Source organism: Schistocerca gregaria, chromosome 6 (assembly GCF_023897955.1).
Source record: "Schistocerca gregaria isolate iqSchGreg1 chromosome 6, iqSchGreg1.2, whole genome shotgun sequence".
Classification (NCBI taxonomy): Eukaryota; Metazoa; Arthropoda; class Insecta; order Orthoptera; family Acrididae; genus Schistocerca; species Schistocerca gregaria.
The window spans coordinates 127,826,443-127,850,335 of NC_064925.1; the positions used below are offsets into that span (position 1 = coordinate 127,826,443).

General features: G+C 42.7%; 1 protein-coding gene across 1 annotated transcript in view; it reads left to right on the plus strand.

Annotated features, from left to right (window-relative positions):
- Positions 1 to 23,893, plus strand: part of LOC126278767 (uncharacterized) — a 779,239-nt gene that overhangs the window by 313,385 nt on the left and 441,961 nt on the right. The window contains exon 2 of the mRNA XM_049979044.1: positions 23,142 to 23,215. The gene's annotated coding sequence lies outside the window, so the exon portion shown is untranslated. The remainder of the gene's footprint in view (positions 1 to 23,141; positions 23,216 to 23,893) is intronic.

Consider the following 23,893-nt stretch of genomic DNA (forward strand, 5'->3'; position numbering starts at 1 on the left):
AATGGATAGGTTAAAGTTAGATATAGCGGCAGGAGGAACAAGACTTTTGGTCAGGTGACTACAGGGTTATAAACACAACATCAAATAGGGGTAATGCAGGAGTAGGTTTTATAATGAATAGAAAAATAGGAATGTGGGTAAGCTACTACAAACAGCATAGTGAACGCATTATTGTGGCCAAGATAGAGTCGAAGCCCACATCTACTACAGTAGTACAAGTTTATATGCCAACTAGCTCTGCAGATGACGAAGAAACTGAAGAAATGTATGATGAAATAAAAGAAATCATTCAGATAGTGAAGGGTGATGAAAATTTAATAGTCATGGGTGACTGGAATTCGGTAGTAGGAAAAGGCAGAGAAGGAAACGTAGTAGGTGAATATGGATTGTGGAAAAGAAATGAAAGAGGAAGCCGCCTGGTAGAATTTTGCACAGAGCACAACTTAATCATTTCTAACACTTGGTTCAAGAATCATAAAAGAAGGCTGTATACATGGAAGAAGCCTGAAGATACTAAAAGGTATCAGATAGATTATATAATGGTAAGACAGAGATTTAGGAACCAGGTTTTAAATTGTAAGACATTTCCAGGGGCAGATGTGGACTCTGACCACAGTCTACTGGTTATGTATGACCTGTAGATTAAAACTGAGGAAACTGCAAAAAGCTGGGAATTTAAGGAGATGGGACCTCGATAAACTGAAAGAACCAGAGGTTGTACAGAGTTTCAGGGAGTGCATAAAGGAACAATTGACAGGAATGGGGGAAAGAAATGCAGTAGAAGAAGAATGGGTAGCTTTGAGGGATGAAGTAGTGAAGGCAGCAGAGGATTAAGTAGGTAAAAAGACGAGGGCTAGTAGAAAACCTTGGGTAACACAAGAAATATTGAATTTAATTGATGAAAGGAGAAAATATAAAAATGTAGTAAATGAAGCAGGCAAAAAGGAATACAAACGTCTCAAAAATGAGATCGACAGGAAGTGCAAAATGGCTAAGCAAGGATGGCTAGAGGACAAATGTAAGGATGTAGAGGCTTATCTCACTAGGGGTAAGATAGATACTACCTACAGGAAAATTAAAGAGGTCTTTGGAGATAAGAGAACCACTTGTATGAACATCAAGAGCTCAGATGGAAACCCAGTTCTAAGCAAAGAAGTGAAAGCAGGAAGGTGGAAGGAGTATATAAAAGCGTCTATACAAGGGCGATGTACTTGTGGACAATGTTATGGAAATGGAAGAGGATGTAGGTGATGATGAAATGGGAGATACGATACTGCGTGAAGAGTTTGACAGAGCACTGAAAGACCTGAGTCGATACAAGGCCCCGGGAGCAGACAACATTCCATTGGAACTACTGACAGCCTTGGGAGAGCCAGTCCTGACAAAACTCTACCATCTGGTGAGCAAGATGTATGAGACAGGCGAAATTCCCTCAGACTTCAAGAAGAATATAATAATTCCAATCCCAAAGTCCCAAAGAAAGCAGGTGTTGACAGATATGAAAATTAACGAACTATCAGTTTAATAAGTCACAGCTGCAAAATACTAACACGAATTCTTTACAGACGATTGGAAAAACTAATAGAAGCCGACCTCGGGGAAGATCAGTTCGGATACCGTAGAAATGTTGGAACACGTGAGGCAAATCTGACTTATCTTCGAAGCTAGATTAAGGAAAGGCAAACCTACGTTTCTAGCGTTTGTAGACTTAGAGAAAGCTTTTGACAACATTGACTGGAATACTCTCTTATGAAGGTCGCAGGGGTAAAATACAGGGAGCGAAAGGCTATTTAATATTTGTACAGAAACCAGATGGTAGTTGTTAGAGTCGAGGGACATGAAAGGGAAGCAGTGGTTGGGAAGGGAGTAAGACAGGGTTGTAGTCTCTCCCCGATGTTATTTAATCTGTATATTGAGCAAGCAGCGAAGGAAACAAAAGAAAAATTCGTAGTCGGTATTAGTATCCATGGAGAAGAAATAAAATCTTTGAGGTTCGCCGATGACATTGTAATTCTGTCAGAGACAGCAAAGGACTTGGAAGAGCAGTTGAACGGAATGGACAGTGTCTTGAAAGGAGGATATAATATGAACATCAACAAAAGCAAAACGAGGATAATGGAATGTAGTCGAATTAAGTCGAGTGATGCTGAGGGAATTAGATTAGGAAAGGAGACACTTAAAGTAGTCAAGGAGTTTTGCTATTTGGGGAGCAAAATAACTCATGTTGGTCGAAGTAGAGGATATAAAATGTAGACTGGCAATGGTAAGGAAAGCGTTTCTGAAGAAGAGAAATTTGTTAACATCGAGTATAGATTTAAGTGTCAGTAAGTCATTTCTGAAAGTACTTGTATGGAGTGTAGCCATGTATGGAAGTGAAACATGGACGATAAATAGTTTGGACAAGAAGAGAATAGAAGCTTTCGAAATGTGGTGCTACAGAAGAATGCTGAAGATTAGATGGGTAGATCACATAACTAATGAGGAAGTATTGAATAGGATTGGGGAGAATTTTGTGGCACAACTTGACCAGAAGTAGGGATCGGTTGGTAGGACATGTTCTGAGGCATCAAGGGATCACCAATATAGCACTGGAGGGTAGCGTGGAGGATAAAAATGGTAGAGGGAGACCAAGAGATGAATAAACTAAGCAGATTCAAAAGGATGTAGGTTGCAGTAGGTACTGGGAGATGAATCTTGCACAGTATAGAGTAGCATGGAGAGCTGCATCAAACCAGTCTCAGGACTGAAGACCACAACAACAACAACAACAGTGCTTCATTGATTCTACAGGATGCTCTCCCGTTGCTTAAGGTCGTGATCTTGTCTCTATTGATTCCATTATATCTGTATCGGGAGCTTTACTTACTGTTGTTGCCAATCATGCGTTTTACAGCGTTAGTCATGACTTTCTGTTATAATGATGCTGCACGACGGATATTCATCTTCCTAATTACTAGAATTCATGCGTTTATTGATGTAAACGCTCGGCTTACTGCCCCCATAGAAGTGTGTCGAAGTGTCCTGCAATTGAGTCCACTTTTTATGTCGTTCAAAAATGGTTCAAATGGCTCTGAGCACTATGGGACTTAACATCTATGGTCATCAGTCCCTTAGAACTTAGAACTACTGAAGCCTAACTAACCTAAGGACATCACACAACACCAAGTCATCACGAGGCAGAGAAAATCCCTGACCCCGCCGGGAATCGAACCCGGGAACCCGGGGGTGGGAAGCGAGAACGCTACCGCACGACCACGAGCTGCGGTCACCGACGCAGTCATTACCATCAAACGGACATATCATGTCATCGGTTTGTCGCCTGCAAACACAGACATTGGAGCTGGCTCCGCCGCGAATTTGCGTTTCTTACCAGAATTACTGAAGCGGCAATCTCCAGTGATACTGTTCTGCGTCCAGATTCAGCCTTCTGCCCAAGAAGGAAGAACAACCCACTTGTCGGGCATTGTCTTCATTTCATGCTGTGGAGTGAGTATGACCGTACAGGTATAGGGTCAGTATACTTGTTCTTGAAGAATTTAGACTCAACAATATGTAGATCAGCCGACCTAATAACGACACTATGTGATCAAAGGTATCCGGACACCTGCCTCAAAATGACTTACAATTTCGTGGCGCTCTTCATCGGTAATGTTGGAATTCAGTATGGTGTTGGCCCACCCTTAGCCTTGATAACAGCTTCCACTCTCGCAGTCAAACGTTCAATCAGGTGCTGGAAGGTTTCTTGGTGAATGGTAACCCATTCTTCACGAAGTGCTGCACTGAGGAGAGGTATCGATGTTGGTCGGTGACGCCTGGCATGAAGTCGGCGTTCCAAAACAGATCAAAGGTGTTCTATAGGATTCAGGTCAGGAGTCTGTGCTGACCAGTCCATTACAGGATGTTATAGTCGTGTAATCACTCCGCCACAGCCCGTGCATTATGAACAGGTGCTCAATCGTGTTGAACGATGCAAACGCCATCTTAGAATTTTTCTTCAACAGTGGGAAGCAAAAAGGTGCTTGAAACATCACTGTAGCCCTGTGCTGTGATAGTGCGACGAAACATAACTAGGGGTGCAACGCAACTACACCTTAACACCACCGCCTCCAAATTTTACAGCTGGCACCACATACACTGGCAGATGACGTTCACCGGGCATTCTCCATACCCACACCCTGCCATCGGATCGCCACATTATGCACCGTGATTTGTCATTCCACACAACGGTTATCCACTGTTCAGTCGTCCAATGTTTACGCTCCTTAGACGGAGCGAGGCGTCGTTTGGCATTTATCGGCGTGATTTGTGCCTTATGAGTAGCCGCTCGACCATGAAATACAAGTTTTCTCACCTCCTACTTAACTGTCGTAGTACTTGCAGTGATCCTTGCTGCAGTTTGGAACTCCTGTGTGATGGTCTGGGTAGATGTCTGCCTATTACACATTACGACCCTCTTCAACTTTAGCCGGTCTCTGTCAGTCAACAGACGAGGTCAGCCTGCACTCTTTAGTGCTGTACGTGTCCATTCACGTTCCACTTCACTATCACATCGGAAACAGTGGTCCTAGGGATGTTTGGGAGTGTGGAAATCTCGCTTGCAGACGTATGACACAAGTGACGCCCAATCACCTGAACACTTTCGAAGTCCGCTAGATCCGCGGAGCACCCCATTCTGCTCTCTCACTATGTCTAATGACTACTGAGGTCGCTGATATGGAGTACCTGGCAGCACAATGCACCTAATATGAAAAACGTATGTTTTTGGAGGTGTCCGTATACTTTTGATCACATACTGTTTATCACTATCAGCGGAATCCTTCCACTTATCTTCCAGACGCTGAAGAAATTGAGTTTGTAGATAGCAGTGAAAGCAAGAAATATTTCCCAACTCTTTTCAGAACATCACAAGTGAGAAGTTCTTATCACTTTAAATTAAATTCGAACCCAAAATCGTGGAGTTCTTGGCCATATTTTATTGCTAGTCTTCGAAGATACCGAAAGTGCGTTGCATGTAATATAGAATCAAGAAGTCAGTCAAAGCTTTCGCAGTGTAAGTGTTTTTATGCGTCTACGAGAAAAAAAAGCTGTTGTCAGTCTGCACTGACGCGACTTTCAAATCACATTTTGAAAAATAGCGTACTAAACAGCAATGACATTAAAATGTGAAGATTTTCAAACCCAAGGACCAAGATTTTGGGCCACAAAGGCGTAGCAATAAATAATTTGGAAGGTGGATGTAGATTTAACGCTGAGATGATGAGATTCAGATAAAAGAGGAAAGTGGCTTGCTACTTCAAACCAAAGGACAAATGAAAGAAGATATGTTGTTCGTGAAATGGATACCATACACAGTATTGTTTGGAAAGTACTACGGCAACAGCAGCTACACGGGCCTTGGTATATTCCGAACCAATGGATGCTACAGCTTTTTGTGGTCTATTCTCTCTTCTTTCGTCAAGTCGAATTGGGACTTTAGTCACTGTTAGCTTGGTGTCTCTAATTCAAGTTATCGTGAGCTCAGACGTTTGCTTGAAATTTTTGTTACTCATAGGTATCCAGCTGTAAATGCAGTGCGGATTTATTAGACGGATGTGGACAGACAACAAAGGATCAATGTATTTACTATCTGTTCTTCGCAGGTGATCAGCTACTGGTGGCTAGTGAAGAGGATGAGATCTGCTGTAAGCTAAGAAAATTGTTGGAAGAACAGAATGAGAAGTAAATTTTAAGAAACTGAATGCCTATTCAGTACAAGAAGTGTATAAAACAGAATAGTAGATGGCAAGCTTATCAAGTCAGGTAAAAAATTAAATATCTGCGTGGCATCCTGTTGGAATATGGAACAAGTAATTGGGACATAAAGCAACGAGTAACCCACGGGAAAACAACAATCCAGAAAGTGATGCCTAAGTAATGGTCTTCTAAGATAAGTTGGAAAGTAAAACGGATGCTCTATGTAAGTACTATATAACTTATAACAACTTATGGATGCGAGTGCTGGGAGCTTACTGGGAAAAAATAAAAACCAACTCAGAATTTTAAAAATAGACCGCCTCAGGAGACCGTGCCGAATATCTCAGCGAGACGACGTAAGAAACTCAACACTTATGGAAATGACCGAGACTCAAGAAAGTGTCACATGTAGAACAGAAGGACTACACAATGAGAATGACGGATGGCAGATGATTGAAGAAGATCTTCATTTGCCATCCTTGGGGCAAAAGGAGCTGAGGAAGACCGAAGGTTGAGTGGTTAGATGGGGTAAAGGAGGCCATGAGAAAGAGAGATAAAAGAAGACGAGGTAGCGCGGAAAGATAGAAAAGGATGGCGACTGATATGTGATATTTGGCGGCAGCTGTTGGATTCCAAGAGGAGAGAGGACATGGATGCAAGTATTCGGCGAGGAAAAAACAATTTAAAAGTAATCTGTGTTATTGAAGGTTTGATTTGACTCGTTACAACGACAGAATAATGAGTCTGTCGAAATAGAGCGACTGACATCATTTCAAGATATAATTTTGACGTGAGCTGTTAATTAGTCAGAAACGTGAGCGTGCATTGCGACGCATTTTACTTGAATATCACTGGTGTGTGCGTATCAATAACAGTATGATACGACAGGAAGGTAGCCAAGCGCTTGTAATTAACAGCGGATTTGGGAAATTTTCATTTTTACTTGTTTATCTTCGTCCCTTGCAGTGCGATGATATTAACAATCTGTTTCACAGACTGGTGGGTTGTTGACAATAGTTATTTACAGTGATTTATTTTCAATTTTCAAATTATCATCATTAAATTGTCAATTTTTTTAAGGAAAGTAAGGGAGGAAGACGTGCCAGGTCATATTGCAACTTTGCAACTCTAATATTCACTGCAACCTTTCAGCTATGTTAACTTTACAAAGGAGGGTTAACTTTTGCTTCTCAGTGAAACTTTTAGAATTTAAAGTGACAATGTACGTGATATAACTTTATGCTCAATAATGGCTATATGACCATTTAATGGAATTGCGTATGAAGATTCTGCGTTTAAAGTACCTGCATCCATTTACGTATATAGCATGTAGCATTTACGGATAATGTGCATCTGGTATATCATATGTAGTAACTACACTGATCAACCAAAATATGATGACCTCTACCGACCGCTACATTGCGGGCACGTGACGCAGTTACAGAAGTACGTAAGAGGAGTAGACACAGACGGGTTATCACCCACGCGAAGATATGGACAGCAAACGGGAACGGGGAAATCTTCGGGTGAACAGTATTTTTCCTACACTAGGTCGCTGGTCATCTCCACAAACTCCGATGTAGGTACATAAGCAACGACATTTAGGCAAGGGGTTAGAGTAACCTTCGAACGGAAACGATTTGACCGCCCTTTATAACTATTGTTTCACTGAATGTAACCTGAACAGACACTCACTGTGTCCTAAGTGCACTAGGTAGTTTTTAATCTTTTTGTCGTTGTTTATCTCTTCGCTTAGCTGTGCAACAGCTGATAAACCGGTTGTTGCAAAGCACCTGTATTTATCTGAACTCATTTGAAAGAAGTCGTGCTCCTTTTGCTAGTATCAAAATACAGCTTGCGAAGTGCAGCGCACATGGTAGTTGGATCTCGCGATTGGCAATGAGAGTCCAAATTACTATGTTTTAAAAATTTTTTGATAGCAAGTGGAGGGCTCGGGTAGACTAATGCGAAAACTAATTGCATTTCAGTATTATGTTCATTACCAGAAATTAGAAGATATGAACACACTTACATCATTGGACCTTTTTATTAACAAATAGTTGGAATTTAGAAATAAACACGAAGTTTACAAAGTTAACTGTTTAGACTAATCTTTCATGAAATTAAATCTTGAACCAAAACTTGCATTCAGTTTTTTTTTAAAACGTGGGCTCATGCATTTACGAGGAAGCTGAACCAATACTACCAAATAATCTAACGAGTTACGAAAACTTACAAGGCAGAATTGAAAAACCCCACTAAACACGGCATTCGGCTTTCTGCAATGCTAGCACACACCGTAAATTAACTTCTTTAATACATAACAAGCTGCAGCAACTTTATTCCGAAATCTGGTCTCCAGACCAGCTACACACGCCGACTTTAGCCAATGCTCGTCACCAAAGTCTTACTTGTGCAGAATGACTCCTTAACAGTATAAACTTTGAAATCCAGATATTCTCCTTTAAACATGTCCACAGGAAAAGATCGCTGTGCCATGTACCACAAGCAAAACTGCATCTTCTCGTAATGTAGCATCCTTTCATCATACTAACTAGAAAACAAATCAAATTCTAGATATGCTCCTACAGTTTGATTTGCTTGTTTACATGGCGGATTGTGAAAAGTGTATTCAGTGGTATATGTATTCCACATTTTTTGTTTTATCGTATTGAATTTTCAAATATTTAAAAAATACGAATATACATGGTGGTCCATTGATCGTGACTGGGCCAAATATCTCACGAAATAAGCGTCAAACGAAAAAAAAACTACAAAGAAATAAGCTTGAAGAGGGAAACCAGATGGCGTTATCGATGACCCGCAAGATGGCGCTGCCATAGGTCAAACGGATATCAAATGCGTTTTTTTTAAACCCCCATTTCATTACATTTTCGTATAGTACGTAAGAAATATGAATGTTCTAGTTGGACCACTTTTTTCGTTTTGTGATAGATGGTGCTGTAATAGTCACAAACATATGGCTCTCAATTTTAGACGAACAGTTGGTAACAGGTATGTTTTTTTTAATTAATATACAGTACGTAGGTACGTTTGAACATTTTATTTCTGTTGTTCCAATGTGATACATGTACCTTTGCAAACTTATCATTTCTGAGGACGCATGCTGTTACAGCGTGATTACCTGTAAATACCACATTAATGCAATAAATGCTCAAAATGATGTCCGTCAACCTCAATGCATTTGGCAATACGTATAACGACATTCCCCTCAACAGCGAGTAGTTTACCTTCCGTAATTGTTCGCACATGCCTTGACAATGCGCTGACGCATGTTGTCAGGCGTTGTTGGTGGATCACGATAGCAAATATCCTTCAACTTTCCCCACAGAAAGAAATCCGGCGACGTCAGGTCCGATGAACGCGTGGGCTATTGTATGGTGCTTCGACGAGCAATCCACCTGTCATTAAATATTCAATACCGCTTTAACCGACGCGAGCTATGTGCCGGACATCCACTATGTTGGAAGTACATCGCCATTCTTTTGTAGTAACATCGGTAGAACATTATGATGGAAATCAGCATACAATGCACCATTTAGATTGCCATCGATAAAATGGGGACCAATTATCCGCTGATAATGCCACACAATACATTAACCCGCCAAAGTCGCTGATGTACCACTTGTCGCAGCCACCGTGGTTTTCCCGTTGCCCAATAGTGCATATTACGGCGGTATACGTTACCGCTGTCGGTGAATGACGCTTCGTCGCTAAATAGAACGAGTTCAAAAAAATCTGTCATCGTCCCGTAATTTCTCTTGTGCCCAGTGGCAGATCTGTACACGACGTTCAAAGTCGTCGCCATGCAATTCCTGGTGCATAGAAATATGGCACGGGTGCAATCGATGTTGATGTAGCATTCTCAACATAAACATTTTTGAGATTCCCGATTCTCGCGCAGTTTGTTTCCTACTGATGAGCGGATTAGCCGCGACAGCAGCTAAAACACCTACTTGGGCATCATCATTTGTTGCAGGTCGTGGTTGACGTTTCACATGTGGCTGAACACTTCCTGTTCCCTTAAATAATGTAACTATCCGGCGAACGGTCCGGACTCTTGGATGATGTCGCCCAGGATACCCAACAGCATACATAGCACACGCCCGTTGCGCATATTGATCACAATAGCCATACATCAACACGATATCGACCTTTTCCGCAATTGGTAAACGGTCCAATTTAACACGGGTAATGTATCACGAAGCAAATTCCGTCCGCACTGGCGGAATGTTGCGTGATACCACTTACTTATACGTTTGTGACTATTACAGCGACATTTATCACAAAGCGAAAAAAGTGGTCCAACTAAAACATTCACATTTCTTTACGTACTACAGGAGTATGTCATAAAGAATGGGGGTTATTATTTTAAAAATACGCAGTTGATATCAGTTTGACCTATGGCGACGCCATCTAGCGGGCCAACCACAGCGCCATCTGGTTTCCCCCTTCAAGCTAGATGAGTTTCTTTCTTTGTGGTTTTCTCGTTTGATGCTTATTTCGTGAGATATTTGGCCCGGTCACTATCAATGGACCACCCTGGAAACCAGCAATAACAGAATTTAGAGCAATATATATTTATAGTCCAAGCTATTTATGTAATCTGTCGACTTTGAAGTTGCCCGCAGGAAGTCGTCCGGCCTCTCAACACATGATCTTGTGAGGCATCTTGCTGTAATTTCTCTGATGGTCTGTGGTTCTCAGCAGTCACAAAATGCGGACGGTTTTCTTGCCCATTTGTGTAGAAAATGTGCACATGTACCATGTTGAGTTCTAATTATCTTTAGCACTTATCATGTTTTGCGTGGCATGCCAATCCCAGTGGTCCTTGAGTCCATGCGTTGGTAAGAATGAGCTAATCTTGATATTTTTGTTGGTGTTCTTATAGAGCGGACTCTTTTAAGGTTCGCATAATCGATATCTTGGTGGTTTGATATATTTATATCATCCCCGATCTTTTGCAGATGTCTTAGTAAACCATGAACTTATGATTCAGTGAGACAATTACTGTTTATTTCTAACAATGTAAGCGCAATCATTAGGCCTACTGTCTGTAAATCACTTCATCACTGGAGTCCTTACTTCTGAACGGCTAGAAATTGAAGACTTTTGGCTGATAATGTCTGACGACTAATAACAATAAAATAATAATAATAGTAATAATGATAATGATAATATTGTGTACGTTGTAAAGCAGTGTAGTATCGATTAAAAAGTTACTGTTGTATTATGCTGACAGTTCATTCGTTTATTGTTGTGAAACGAATAATGAAGCAATATCTTATCAATTGCGAGAATTATGTACAAGTTGGGAAGGCCATTTTCAGGAGATATGTAAGAGTATCTCAGTTGTGCAGTTATAGATGCATCGTAGAAAGAACAAAGTATGTGCTTATAGGGTGTCCTGTACAAAGAAGATGTTCTTCATAGATTTAATTCACGAACTGTAATCTCCGAAACATTTTGTCACTTGTTAATGTTAGTACATGCAAAAGAAAATAAATATTGGTAATTTTTATGATCAGCATTACAGTCTTATGAAATAGTAATATTAATAATCTATTAAAATACACTCATGCTCATAAATTAAGGATAATGCTGATACATGCAGAATCAACGCTCTGGTGGGCGGTTTGTGGGTTTAAATCACCTCGGGTTATGACTATATGATGCATTTGACCTGCGGTAGACGCACGGTGGGTCTGGCAACAGTCCACATACGGAGAGGTGTGTTGGTGCATTACTGTGTTGAAAATGGCTCGAAGAACACATATTGATGACGTTATGAGGAGTGGAGTACTAGGGCGACTGGAGGCTGGTAAAACACATGAGGTCGAAGCACGGGCCTTCCGTGTGCCACAAAGGGTGATCTCAGTTTTATGGCAACAATTCCAGCAGACAGGGAACGTGTCCAGGCGCTACAGTACGGGACGTCCACAGTGTACAACACCACAACAAGACAGATATCTCACGATCAGTGCCCACAGACGGCCACAGATTACTGCAGATAGCCTTACTGCAGCCACTGGATCAGTTGTCTCTAGACATATAGCCTACAGACGACTGAACAGACGTGGTTTATTCGCCTGGAGACCTGCAAGGTGCATTCCACTGACCCCTGGTCATAGGATAGCCCGCAATGTCTGGTGTCTAGAACACAGTACAAGGTCTTTGAAACAGTGCTCCCAGGTTATGTTCACGGATGAGTCCAGGTATAGTTTGAACAGTGATTCTCACTAGGTCTTCATGTGGCACGAACCAGGAACCAGCTATCAACCCCTTAATGTCCTTGAAAGGAACTTGTATGGAGGTCGTGGTTCGATGGTGTGGAGAGGGATTGCGATTAGTGCACGTAGACCCCTGCATGGGGGTCGTGGTTCGATGGTATGGGGTGGGATTGCGATTAGTGCACGTACGCCCTTGCATGTCTTTGACAGAGGAACTGCACCAGTACGTTCGCCTTTTCAGGGGTGCAGTGGGTCCCACCTTGCTCCTGATGAATGATAACTCACGGCCCCACCTAGCTGCCATCGTGGAGGAGTATCTTGAAACAGTGAAGATAGCAGGCGAATGCAATGACCGGCCTGTTCTCCAGACCTAAACCTCATCGAGCATGTCTGGGATGCTCTCGGTCGACATATTGCTGCACGTCTTCAAACCCCTACGACACTTCAGGAGCTCCAAGAGGCACTGGTGCAAGAATGGGAGGCTATACCGCTGCAGATGCTCGACCGTCTGATCCAGGGTACGCCAATTCGTTGTGCGGTCCGTGTACATGCGTATGGTGATCTTAACCCATAGTGATGTCGGGGTACATGCTCAGGAAAAAGTGGCGTTTTGTAGCACATGTGTTTCGGGACGGTTTTCCCAACTTATCACCAATACTGTAAACTTACAGATGTGTGTCATGTGTGTTCCATATGTGCCTGTGCTATTATCACCAATCACGTTGTGTGGCACCACATTCTGCAATTATCCTTAATTTATGAGCATGAGTGTAGTTTAGTGTCAGCTGAACTCATTTGTTTTTACCCATCAGAAAATTACATTTTGCCCATCCAAGGTTAATTACCCCCAGTTCGGTAACCATTAGTCTACGGAAACCTGGCAGTGAACAAAAGCATCGTGAGTCGTTGTCGTCATCGTTATCGTCTCTCACCTCCCGCCTTCCGGCCAGCCGCACACAACTGCAATGTGGGAACTTGCGGTCAGTCTCATTATAGGTGATGTACGGTTCACAGTCAAACGCCTCACTACTCAACTGCACGTCTCTGTTGATAGAGTTGACTCACTTGTCCACCAGTTGGAGGAGCCAAAAGATCTGTGACCGCTGGATTCCTCGCGGCCTAACATAAGACCGTAAAGAGAAGCGAAGGTCCATCAGTGCGGAATTGCTTGCGCGTTACGGAGCCAATCGTGACAATTTTTTGTCGAATATCCTCACAGGCGATGAAACGGATTCATCACTTCGAACCATCGCCACAAAAATGTAAACAAACTTCTCATTGACAACGCAATCCGAGAGGAACTTAAAAAATTTCGTTTGACTGTTCTTCCTTACGCACTCTACAGTCCGGATCGCTCAACTTACGACTTCCATCTGTTTTGCCTAGTAAAGGATGCACTTCGCGGGAAGCAGTACATGGATGACGCAGCAAGACGTAGGTTCCGACGACGACCAATGGAGTGCTACTAAATGTACATACAGCTCTTCCCCGCAAAGTGGTGCAAGGCAGTTGCATTGAAAGGAGTTTACGTTGAAAAATAGGGTTTTCTAACCAGACGAGAGCGGAGTACTGCGCGGGTAATGAAAGGAAAAGACCTGTATCCACAGGTAATTAATTTTCGCATTAGATCTAAACTTAACCCTTCCATTGATAGTTGTCTTGTAGAAAGAAGGCCAGGGAAGCAGAACTATTTAATGTTAAATTTTACGCTGTCTCTATTCTCAAAATTAAGAGGTAAAATTTAAACAAAAGTCAGTTTTACAATTTGTGAGAGCATGACTACACCTGTGACGTAACAGCGCGAGAGGATATTAAAAATACCACGTGGCGGGAATGCGCTGCAGCTTACGTCGGCTTGCAGGCCAATTTGAAAACTGTTTCCCGACTTGATAGACTGTAAGTGTTTTATATGAAACAATAAAGGTCTGACATTTTCAGCCGGTGAGCGATCATGAATTCAATGTAAAGGAAGTTTCAGATATGAAGTCTCCATTGCCTGATCGCACGTAGGTATACTGGGTTACTAGTTCCGGCAGGGCTGATCTGCCAGCTTAAGATCGGAAATGTTACAGAAATTCCAAAAGTATTACACTGTTGTAACTGCAATCGTAAATTAACGATTTTATATACACACTTTCTGACATACCCTGAGTGTATAGGTTATGAAAAGAAGCTGTGCGGTAAACCTCATGTTTCTTTTTGTACCATTTGTAAGGCGTCCGCATTTTTCGGAACTTACATGAGCTTCATATTTACGATACAGAATAAAATCCCCACAAAATAACTATATTGTTAACAGGAAGCAATTGTAATAATCTCATGTACCGAATAACAAAACAATATCTCCCCTTACAACGACAGGGGCATGCGTAAATGAGATAAGGTGAACGCAGTTTGGAGGCAGACTGTGCTCCTGGTTAATGGCCTTGGGAAACCCCAATTAAGATTAACAAAAGAAGGTCCAGCTGCAGCGCAGAAAGAAATAAGACGAAAACAATATAATGCTTTTTCAATAAATACAGCCGAGACCAGGGGTTAGTGGTTAGACAGCATTAACAAGGCTAGCAGGGACCCGGCGAGAAAAATAAGAATCTACCTATAACGAGGAAGCGGTTGGCTGAAGCCATACTGTGTGACGTAGAAGAGACTTGGTGGGGAGACTCACGTCATATTAAGGCATTTTTGAGAACTAAATTAACAGAGCTTACTAGTCTTGCAGCAGGCCACTCCTATGTGTGGAAAAATATCGAAGACGTTGAGACCTTTACGTCTGCGAAGTGAGGGTGGTATGCTTCACGTATCATGACAACAGAGGTAAAGCGGTAGTTCATATTCCTGGGGGAATTATTGTGGGCAGAGCATTATGCACGTCGCTCCACCCCTTAGCTAGTGTGCAATAGTCATTACTTCAACTAGGTAATCATTAACGTTCTACAGAACGCAGGAAAGTTGAGACTGAGTGATTCAGTCAAGGCCAGATTAGGGAATTAGCGTTTCAGATCCAGCACAGAGACGACGCCGCCGCAGTTCTCGATTGGTAATGTGCCAACGCGCAATAGGTGACATTATATGTTGAGTCGAGAGTTTGCTCACTGCAACATGCATACGCTTTGAATACAGAATTTCAAGAGTTGAATACTAACCTATCCTTCATTGAGTGCATGAGAGTTTGATTAGTTTAAAAAATAAAATTGCGTTCTCCACGAACTTTGTCCATTGAACAGAGCTATGACAATGTAGACATAAATTTCACTGATGAAGATTTAATTGTTTTGCTGTTTGTAACGTTCTCATACATAGAGATACAGATTTAATAGTCACATATTCAATGTCTAAATTTTAATTATTTTGTTGAGAGTTGAAAGTAATTGAACTTGCTTGTTATGTATCACTTTAACTCTGAAAGCAGTGATAAATTAAATGTAGGATGAAAAAGGGAGAGGTTGTGTTGTCCTTTTAGAATAAATCCCAAACTCTCATTTATATCAATTTGTGCATTCATGTTACGTCACAGCAGAATTTTTAATTAATCTGAGACGATCCGCAAGAAGCAATGACGGTATAACAGGGCCAAAATTAATAGCTGTGTAGAATGTCTGTTTACCTCCCTGGGCTTGAGAAGACATTACGATACATTATACACTTGCACGCGGTCAAAAAACAGCTTTACCCATCAGCACTTTGCACAAGATGAGTACACGTTACAAATTGTAACGGAAAGTGAATTTGAAAAAAAAATTACCTTTAGCTACCTTATAACAGTAAATATAAAAATTCCAATACATAACTAAGATAACATTACCACGTGACAAAAAGAGAGTAAAACATTAAAAAACATAAGTGTGTCCTCACGACAACAGAGTGTCATACATGTGTGCAAATCAAAGAATGTCACATGTGTCTTAGTACACTGCTGGCTACATACTGCTGGATACCAGTTGGGCTTATAGAATAATACAGAGCAGTACCACCAGATACCAGCAGTATCATAAATAATTAAAAATGTTTTCCAGGTTTTTCTAACAATACACTCCTGGAAATTGAAATAAGAACACCGTGAATTCATTGTCCCAGGAAGGGGAAACTTTATTGACACATTCCTGGGGTCAGATACATCACATGATCACACTGACAGAACCACAGGCACATAGACACAGGCAACAGAGCATGCACAATGTCGGCCCTAGTACAGTGTATATTCACCTTTCGCAGCAATGCAGGCTGCTATTCTCCCATGGATACGATCGTAGAGATGCTGGATGTAGTCCTGTGGAACGGCTTGCCATACCATTTCCACCTGGCGGCTCAGTTGGACCAGCGTTCGTGCTGGACGTGCAGACCGCGTGAGACGACACTTCATCCAGTCCCAAACATGCTCAATGGAGGACAGATCCGGAGATCTGGCTGGCCAGGGTAGTTGACTTACACCTTCTAGAGCACGTTGGGTGGCACGGGATACATGCGGACGTGCATTGTCCTGTTGGAACAGCAAGTTCCCCTGCCGGTCTAGGAATGGTAGAACGATGGGTTCGATGACGGTTTGGATGTACCGTGCACTATTCAGTGTCCCCTCGACGATCACCAGAGGTGTACGGCCAGTGTAGGAGATCGCTCCCCACACCATGATGCCGGGTGTTGGCCCTGTGTGCCTCGGTCGTATGCAGTCCTGATTGTGGCGCTCACCTGCACGGCGCCAAACACGCATACGACCGTCATTGGCACTAAGGCAGAAGCGACTCTCATCGCTGAAGACGACACGTCTCCATTCGTCCCTCCATTCACGCCTGTCGCGACACCACTGGAGGCGGGCTGCACGATGTTGGGACGTGAGCGGAAGACGGCCTAACGGTGTGCGGGACCGTAGCCCAGGTTCATGGAGAGGGTTGCGAATGGTCCTCGCCGATACCCCAGGAGCAACAGTGTCCCTAATTTACTGGGAAGTGGCGGTGCGGTCCCCTACGGCATTGCGTTGGATCCTACGGTCTTGGCGTGCATCCGTGCGTCGCTGAGGTCCGGTCCCAGATCGACGGGCACGTGCACATTCCGCCGACCACTGGCGACAACATCGATATACTGTGGAGACCTCACGCCCCACGTGTTGAGCAATTCGGCGGTACGTCCACCCGGCCACCCGCATGCCCACTATACGCCCTCGCTCAAAGTCCGTCAACTGCACATATGGTTCACGTCCACGCTGTCGCAGCATGCTACCAGTGTTAAAGTCTGCGATGGAGCTCCGTATGCCACGGCAAACTGGCTGACACTGACGGCGGCGGTGCACAAATGCTGCGCAGCTAGCGCCATTCGACGGCCAACACCGCGGTTCCTGGTGTGTCCGCTGTGCTGTGCGTCTGATCATTGCTTGTACAGCCCTCTAGCAGTGTCCGGAGCAAGTATGGTGGGTCTGACACACCGGTGTCAATGTGTTCTTTTTTTCCATTTCCAGGAGTGTATATGTATATGTAACAGTACATAAAATTGTTGGTCTTGACTTCCCCTACTCTACTGTGATAACTTGTAAACACTTTTCGTTTACACTCTGTATACCTTTATTGATATCTACAGCTACAAACTTCTATGCACCATACGTCGTGTGATGGATACCACGTTCGATACTACTATCATTGTTACACTCTTTTATTCTGTTCGTGAATGAGCTGGGAAGAGTGACTGCAGTCAGCCTCTTTATCAGCTAGAGTTCATCGGATTTTCCCATCGTGAACTGCGCGAGATGTGTGCGGAACGAAATAATATGCTGACTTATAGTTCCTGGAGCGTGCACTTTCGAAAATATTACAGTAAACCGCTCTGTGATACGGAAAATCTCTCTTGGATCTTCTACCATTGGATGTCAATGAATCACTCAATTAACACTGTAGCACAGACTGAACGAAACTTCGACGAAAAGCGCCGCTCTTTTTTTAGGTTTTCTCTACTACTCTTGCCGGTTAAGAGACCCAGACTAAATAGCAATACACAAGGATTGGTCGAACAAGTACGCGAGTTCTGTCGTAGGTAGATAACATTTAATGGGGCAAGTGCTGTACCAACTGAGCTATCCTTGGACGACTCACGCTCCGTCCTCACAGCTTTACTTCTGCCAGTACCTCGTCTCCTACCTTCAAAACTTTACAGAAGCTCTCCTGCGAACCTTGCAGAACTAGCATTCCTGAAAGAAAGGATATTGCGGAGGCATGGCTTAGCCACAGTCTTGGGTATGTTTCCAGAATGAGATTTTCACTCTACACCGGAGTGTGCGCTGATATGAAACTTCCTGGCAGATTAAAACTGTGTGCTGGACCGAGACTCCGTTTTAATCTGCCAGGAAGTTTCATATCAGCACACACACCGGTGCAGAGTGAAAATCTCATTCTGGAACCATCTGTTTTGTGCGGTGTGTGGGAATCTGGGCTGGAGGCGAGGCGTGATCGGATGGCCGAGGCGGTTAAGGAAACTCTGTCATAGGGAAGCGGAGCATCCGTGTACGAGTCTAAGACCACATTTAATGCAATGCACGTGTTCAGCTGAGGCCCGAAAATTTACCTTCCTTCTAAAGCTGCCCAAGCTGACTGTTGGTGGTGTGACTGTGAAGTGGAAACGCGAAGGAGCAACCACAACTCAACTGAAAACCATGCAGACCCCAAGTATTGACATCGAGCGAGGTGGCGCAGTGGTTAGACACTGGACTCGCATTCGCGAGGACGATGGTTCAATCCCGCGTCCGGCCATCCTGATTGACGTTTTCCGTGGTATCCCTAAATCGCTCCAGGCAAATGCCGGGATGGTTCCTTTCAAAGGGTACGGCCGACTTCCTTCCCCGTCCTTCCCTAATTCAATGAGACCGATTACCTCGCTGTCTGGTCTCCTTCCCCAAACAACCCAACCCCAAGTATTGACGGAGAGAGGCCGTAGACTGTAGCTGGAGGGTGGGTTCAAAAAATCGCGTGATACCAGCGGAAGGAATCGCTTACGAGTTCTGGAGTGCTACCTGCAGCCCAGCCCGCACAACGACTGCGCGTAACGAGTTAAAAAGAGTATTTCCTATTCCTGTAGTCAATGCTGAGGAACGCCTGAAGAAGTACGAAGTGCGACGCTTCAGGAGACGAATGATTCGCAGTGATGAATGACGCTATACCCTGTGGCAGATCGACAGTAGGGATCGGATATTGTCAGTGCATGGGGACGTTACCTGCCACCATGTTAGTGGCAACAGTGAAGTTCGGAGGAGGTGGTTTTACGGTGAGACATTCCTTCCGTGGTTAGGGTGTGGACCCCTTTTCCTCTTTCAGACAACGTAAAATTCGGCACGATATTGTGCGCCGACGTGTAAGTTATCTTCGCCGTTTATAAGAGCCTGAAAACTACTTTTGCGTTCAGCGAAAAAGCGATGGAGAACATACTGACCCGAATTTCCAGTCTGCAAGTCCACATCACTCATTGTGCTTACTGAAATTAAAAGTTCCTACTTGCTATTTAAACAGCAGGATCGGGAAATATGACTATTAATAAAAGTTCTGAGACTTAACTAATTGATATGTTCAGTAAATGTTCACATGCACAAAACATAATAATATTCCTGATCATAATAACTGTCGGCCGCGTTGGCCGAGGCGTACTAGGTGCTTAAGCCCGGAACCGCACGACTGCTACGGTCGCAGGTTCGAATCCTGCCTCGGGCATCGATGTGTGTGATTTCCATAGGTTGTTTAGGTTTAAGTAGTTCTAAGTTCTAGGGGATTGATGACCTCAGATGTTAAGTCCCATAGTGCTCAGAGCCATTTGAACCATTTTAATAATAATAACGTCCCTCTCGTAAACAGCACTATTTGCAATTCAGAGGCGACCTCTACGGCAAGTTACAGATACAATGGTCTACCGCCGTGATCTCTAATCACCGCAAGTTAATTGATTTTCTTAAAAGTGGAAAATAATTCTACTCTTGCCACGCGGTTTTGACAAAATTAAGGGCGGCACACAAACGGCTACTGTCGTGAAATCTAAACCGTCCAGGACGGTGTACGGTCCTCGCCAGTTCACTTCCTGCTTTTACGAAAACGCGTCTGGTAGCTGCCTGGCTGTGACGTCATACGAGGCACAGCGTATGCAGGAATTTGACAAGGACAGTTTGATACCTGGGTGCGAAATTTCTCTTCTTACCGCCTCACTGTCTGTATTTACGTATGGGCGCAGCAAACCGCCAAACGGAAAATCTGTATCAACTTCGTTAGGCACTGGTAGTAGCATCTAATGGCTCCTTTCTAGGACACATATTAATTATCTCTGTCGTTCAACACTTTACAAACTTCTTACTTTTCATATGAATGAAGTTAAGTTTGCTTTAGTTACTGAAAAAGTTTTTGCTCGACTGTGCTGGCTAAAATTTTTAGAAAGGAACTTGACCTTTGGACTGCCTCTAAGATTAATTGTAATGATTGTTATTTATAATAAAGTCTTGAAACTTGGTACAGCTGATTATTATTTCAAGTTTCTGCTCCCAGTCACTTTTTTATTTTATGTTTAATCTAACGTAGTACATCTGTCCGCCATCTTGTGTTGTGTGCATAACGCCGAAGCAATTTGTCCAGTGAATTACGTTGGCAATCAGTGACAAAATACAATGTGCAATAGTGTAATGCCAATCAACAGTTCCGCCATTACACCAGTGATGCACGTGAAGCAGCAAGATGATGAAATCGCTGTGCTATCATACATAGTCAACCACAAGGAAGAAAACCAGCAGAAGACATCACTGATTTCGATTTCTAGCCGTACACTGCCCCCCCTCCCCCCCTCCCCCAAATACCACAGCAGCCGCTACAGTAACCAACAATGGACAAAGAGTTTTAGATTAATCTAGTTTAAGACTGTTTATTTTTAAGTAACATTTCTCTGTATGTATGTATAAACGCCTGGAGATGAACAGAGCTTGTTCGAAACACATTGTATTACGTTAGGTTAAACATAAAATAAAAAAGTGACTGCTTGCAGAAACTAGAAATAAATAATTATCCCACACAGTCACGGTGCACGAACATAGCCATTATGGCCGAAAATAATTGGTGTAGCTGTAGTATTTCAACAATGTAATCGAGTTCTATAATTAGAACTTTTTTTACCAATATAAATGATACTTAATTTTTATAATTAAGGATGTTTTTCGTTCCAAATATGGTTTTTAGTAAATAACTTGAAATCTAATGGAGTCACATACTTAATGCTTTTATGTGAAACTGAGGCTGCATACGAATTTTCATCTTTCTGAACCTAATATTTAGCTCCATCAAATTTTCGTAAATGTGCCGTTTTTGGCCAAAATATTGCCCTAATCAAGTCGAGACTTGTAACCTTTGATTGTGACATACATTTGCACATTCGTATCAATTTTTCGCTTTCTAGCTTCATTATTTGGCGACCCTTACTTTTCCATTAAAATCATATATTTAGAGAAAGATATTCATTTGATCATTCTGGGACTCTACAGTTTTAAAGTTAGTATCCTGAAGCATAGACTGGCGAAGTTTGGGAAAGTTAATTTAATGTTTTAATTTCATTCTTCGATTATGGTACAGTCGTTTGTCTGTTAAGCAGGTAGCCCTAGTAGTAGTGAACGGGTTTAAGTCACGGCACACCAACTCGCCTTTGTACCTCTATCAATGATACAGTGTTTGTTTCTCCACTATATATGTTAGAGTACTGTATACTGCATGCTGCAGAGGAACAAATCAGGCGATTATTGTACCATCATGACAATATACCCTGTCATAAAGCAGCGTGAATGAGGCATTATTTTGTGGTCACTAATATTCCTGAAATGGGTTAACCTGCCAAGAGTCTCTAGCTGAACCCACTGTAACTCCTTTGTGATGCGTTAGAATGTCGGCCTCCCTCCAGACTTCAGCGTTCTGCGTCACTACCTTCTCTGGTTTCTGCTCTTCAGGAAGAATGCACTTTCATTCCTCCACAGGCATTCAAATAGCTCAGTGAACGTTTCCCTAGCAGACTTCAAGCCATTGTGAAGGCGAAATGTGGAAGCACGCTGTATTACTGTCCACCTATAGGTCTCCGGATACTCTTGATCAGACAGTGTATATGCTTCCGTCGGAACTGCGACAGTTATCTATGCATATAAACGATCTGGTGGATGGGGGGGAGGGGGGGGGGGCGGAGCAGGAATCCTGTTCGCTGATGACGCTATTGTTTCCGGAAAAGAGTCGTGGACGAGTCAGTGAAGAAGGATACGGTATGACTTTTGTATGGTGAACGGCAGTTAGTTATAAATCTAGAAAAAAGCAAGTTAATGCTTAAGAGAAAGATAAACAAACACCTAATGTTCGAATACAGTAATTGCTAACTGACACAGCCACGCCGATTAAATATCTAGGAGAAACTTTGAAAAGCGGTATGAAATGCAGGTAGGACGGTAGTAGCGAAGGCGAATGGTCGACTTCGATATATTGGGAGCATTCTTGGTCCGGAACCACGGCGCTGGTGCGGTCGCAGGTTCGACTCCTGCCTCCGGTATGGACGTTTGTGTTGTCCTTAGGTTAGTTACGTTTAAGTAGTACTACGTCCAGGCTACTGATGACCTCAGATGTTAAGTCCCATAGCGATTAGAGCCATTTGAACAATTTTTTTAGTAGGTCTGATCAACATGCGCGTAATACGGAAATGCTACGTGTACCCAAACGAGATTTCGTGAAGTGAAGGCGACACTGTTCTTGCGAAATGCTGTACGGAAAATTTAGAGAATTGGCATTTGTGGCTAACAGGACAAATTGCCGCCAATGTGTACATTTCGCCTATGGAACGCGAAGAAAAGAGAAATCATGGCTCTTACGGAGGAATATGGTGGATAGCCATTTTTCCCTCGCTCCTTTTTCGAATAGAACAGGAAAGGCAATGACTAGCAGTGGTACAAAATACCCTCCATCATGCACCGTTTCCTGGCTCGCTTATCATGTACTTAGATGTAGATGTAGACGTCTGGAGTAACTCGATATGCCGTGCGAGTATAATATCGTCAGAAATATTCCCCAGCTATTATTCTACTGACAGAATGAATAACACACGTGACTCTAGAATTGAGTCTGTTACCTTATTTATTTACCTATGCCTAAAATAAGGATAACAATGACTCCTTGTTTTTGTTTTTCGCAGGTCACCAACCAGGTGGGCGAAGCTAACGAGACAGAGTGTGTTGAAAGGAGCCTTTACGAGCTTGCGACTAGTAGGTAAGTTTTGTACACTATATACCCTGAATTTTTCATATGTTATTACTTTCACCTGACACTGAAATATATTGCAACATTGGAATTTACACTGTTAGGAAGATGTGAACATCTTGTTCGATGACAAGTCATGTAGATTAAATTACATAAAAATTATTTGACAGATAAATCGTGAATGTTTCCTGCGTTCCACACATGTTACCAGAGTCCGAGTTTAGTGCAGTGATAGTATCCTAGAGTACACCTTCTATGTGTAATCAATGTACAACAGGCAAGGAAAAAACTGCACGTCGATTGACTATCGTTAGACATCATGTTATTCAAAACCATTTCACTCACACACAGTTAGCTTTTGATCGTTCTTCAGCATCTAGTCTGGATATCGATTGCTTTGAGAGACTATAGCAACACTTATTAATATTTTAAAATTTTCTGTGTCGTGCTGTAGCGAAGTCTACGCATGAGGTGACGCCAAGATGGCTGAACATTTGATTCCGTAATGACCGCGAGTACCATAATAGTTAGTGCGTTCTAACTGCAAATAGAACAAAGAATCACTTATTTCATTTATGCTGATCGGTAATTGCTGTGTCATTAGTCAGATGGAAGAAAAGTAGAAAACAACAAGAGAAATAGATCCCAAAACACCAATACTATTTTTAGCAATACTGTAAAAAGTTT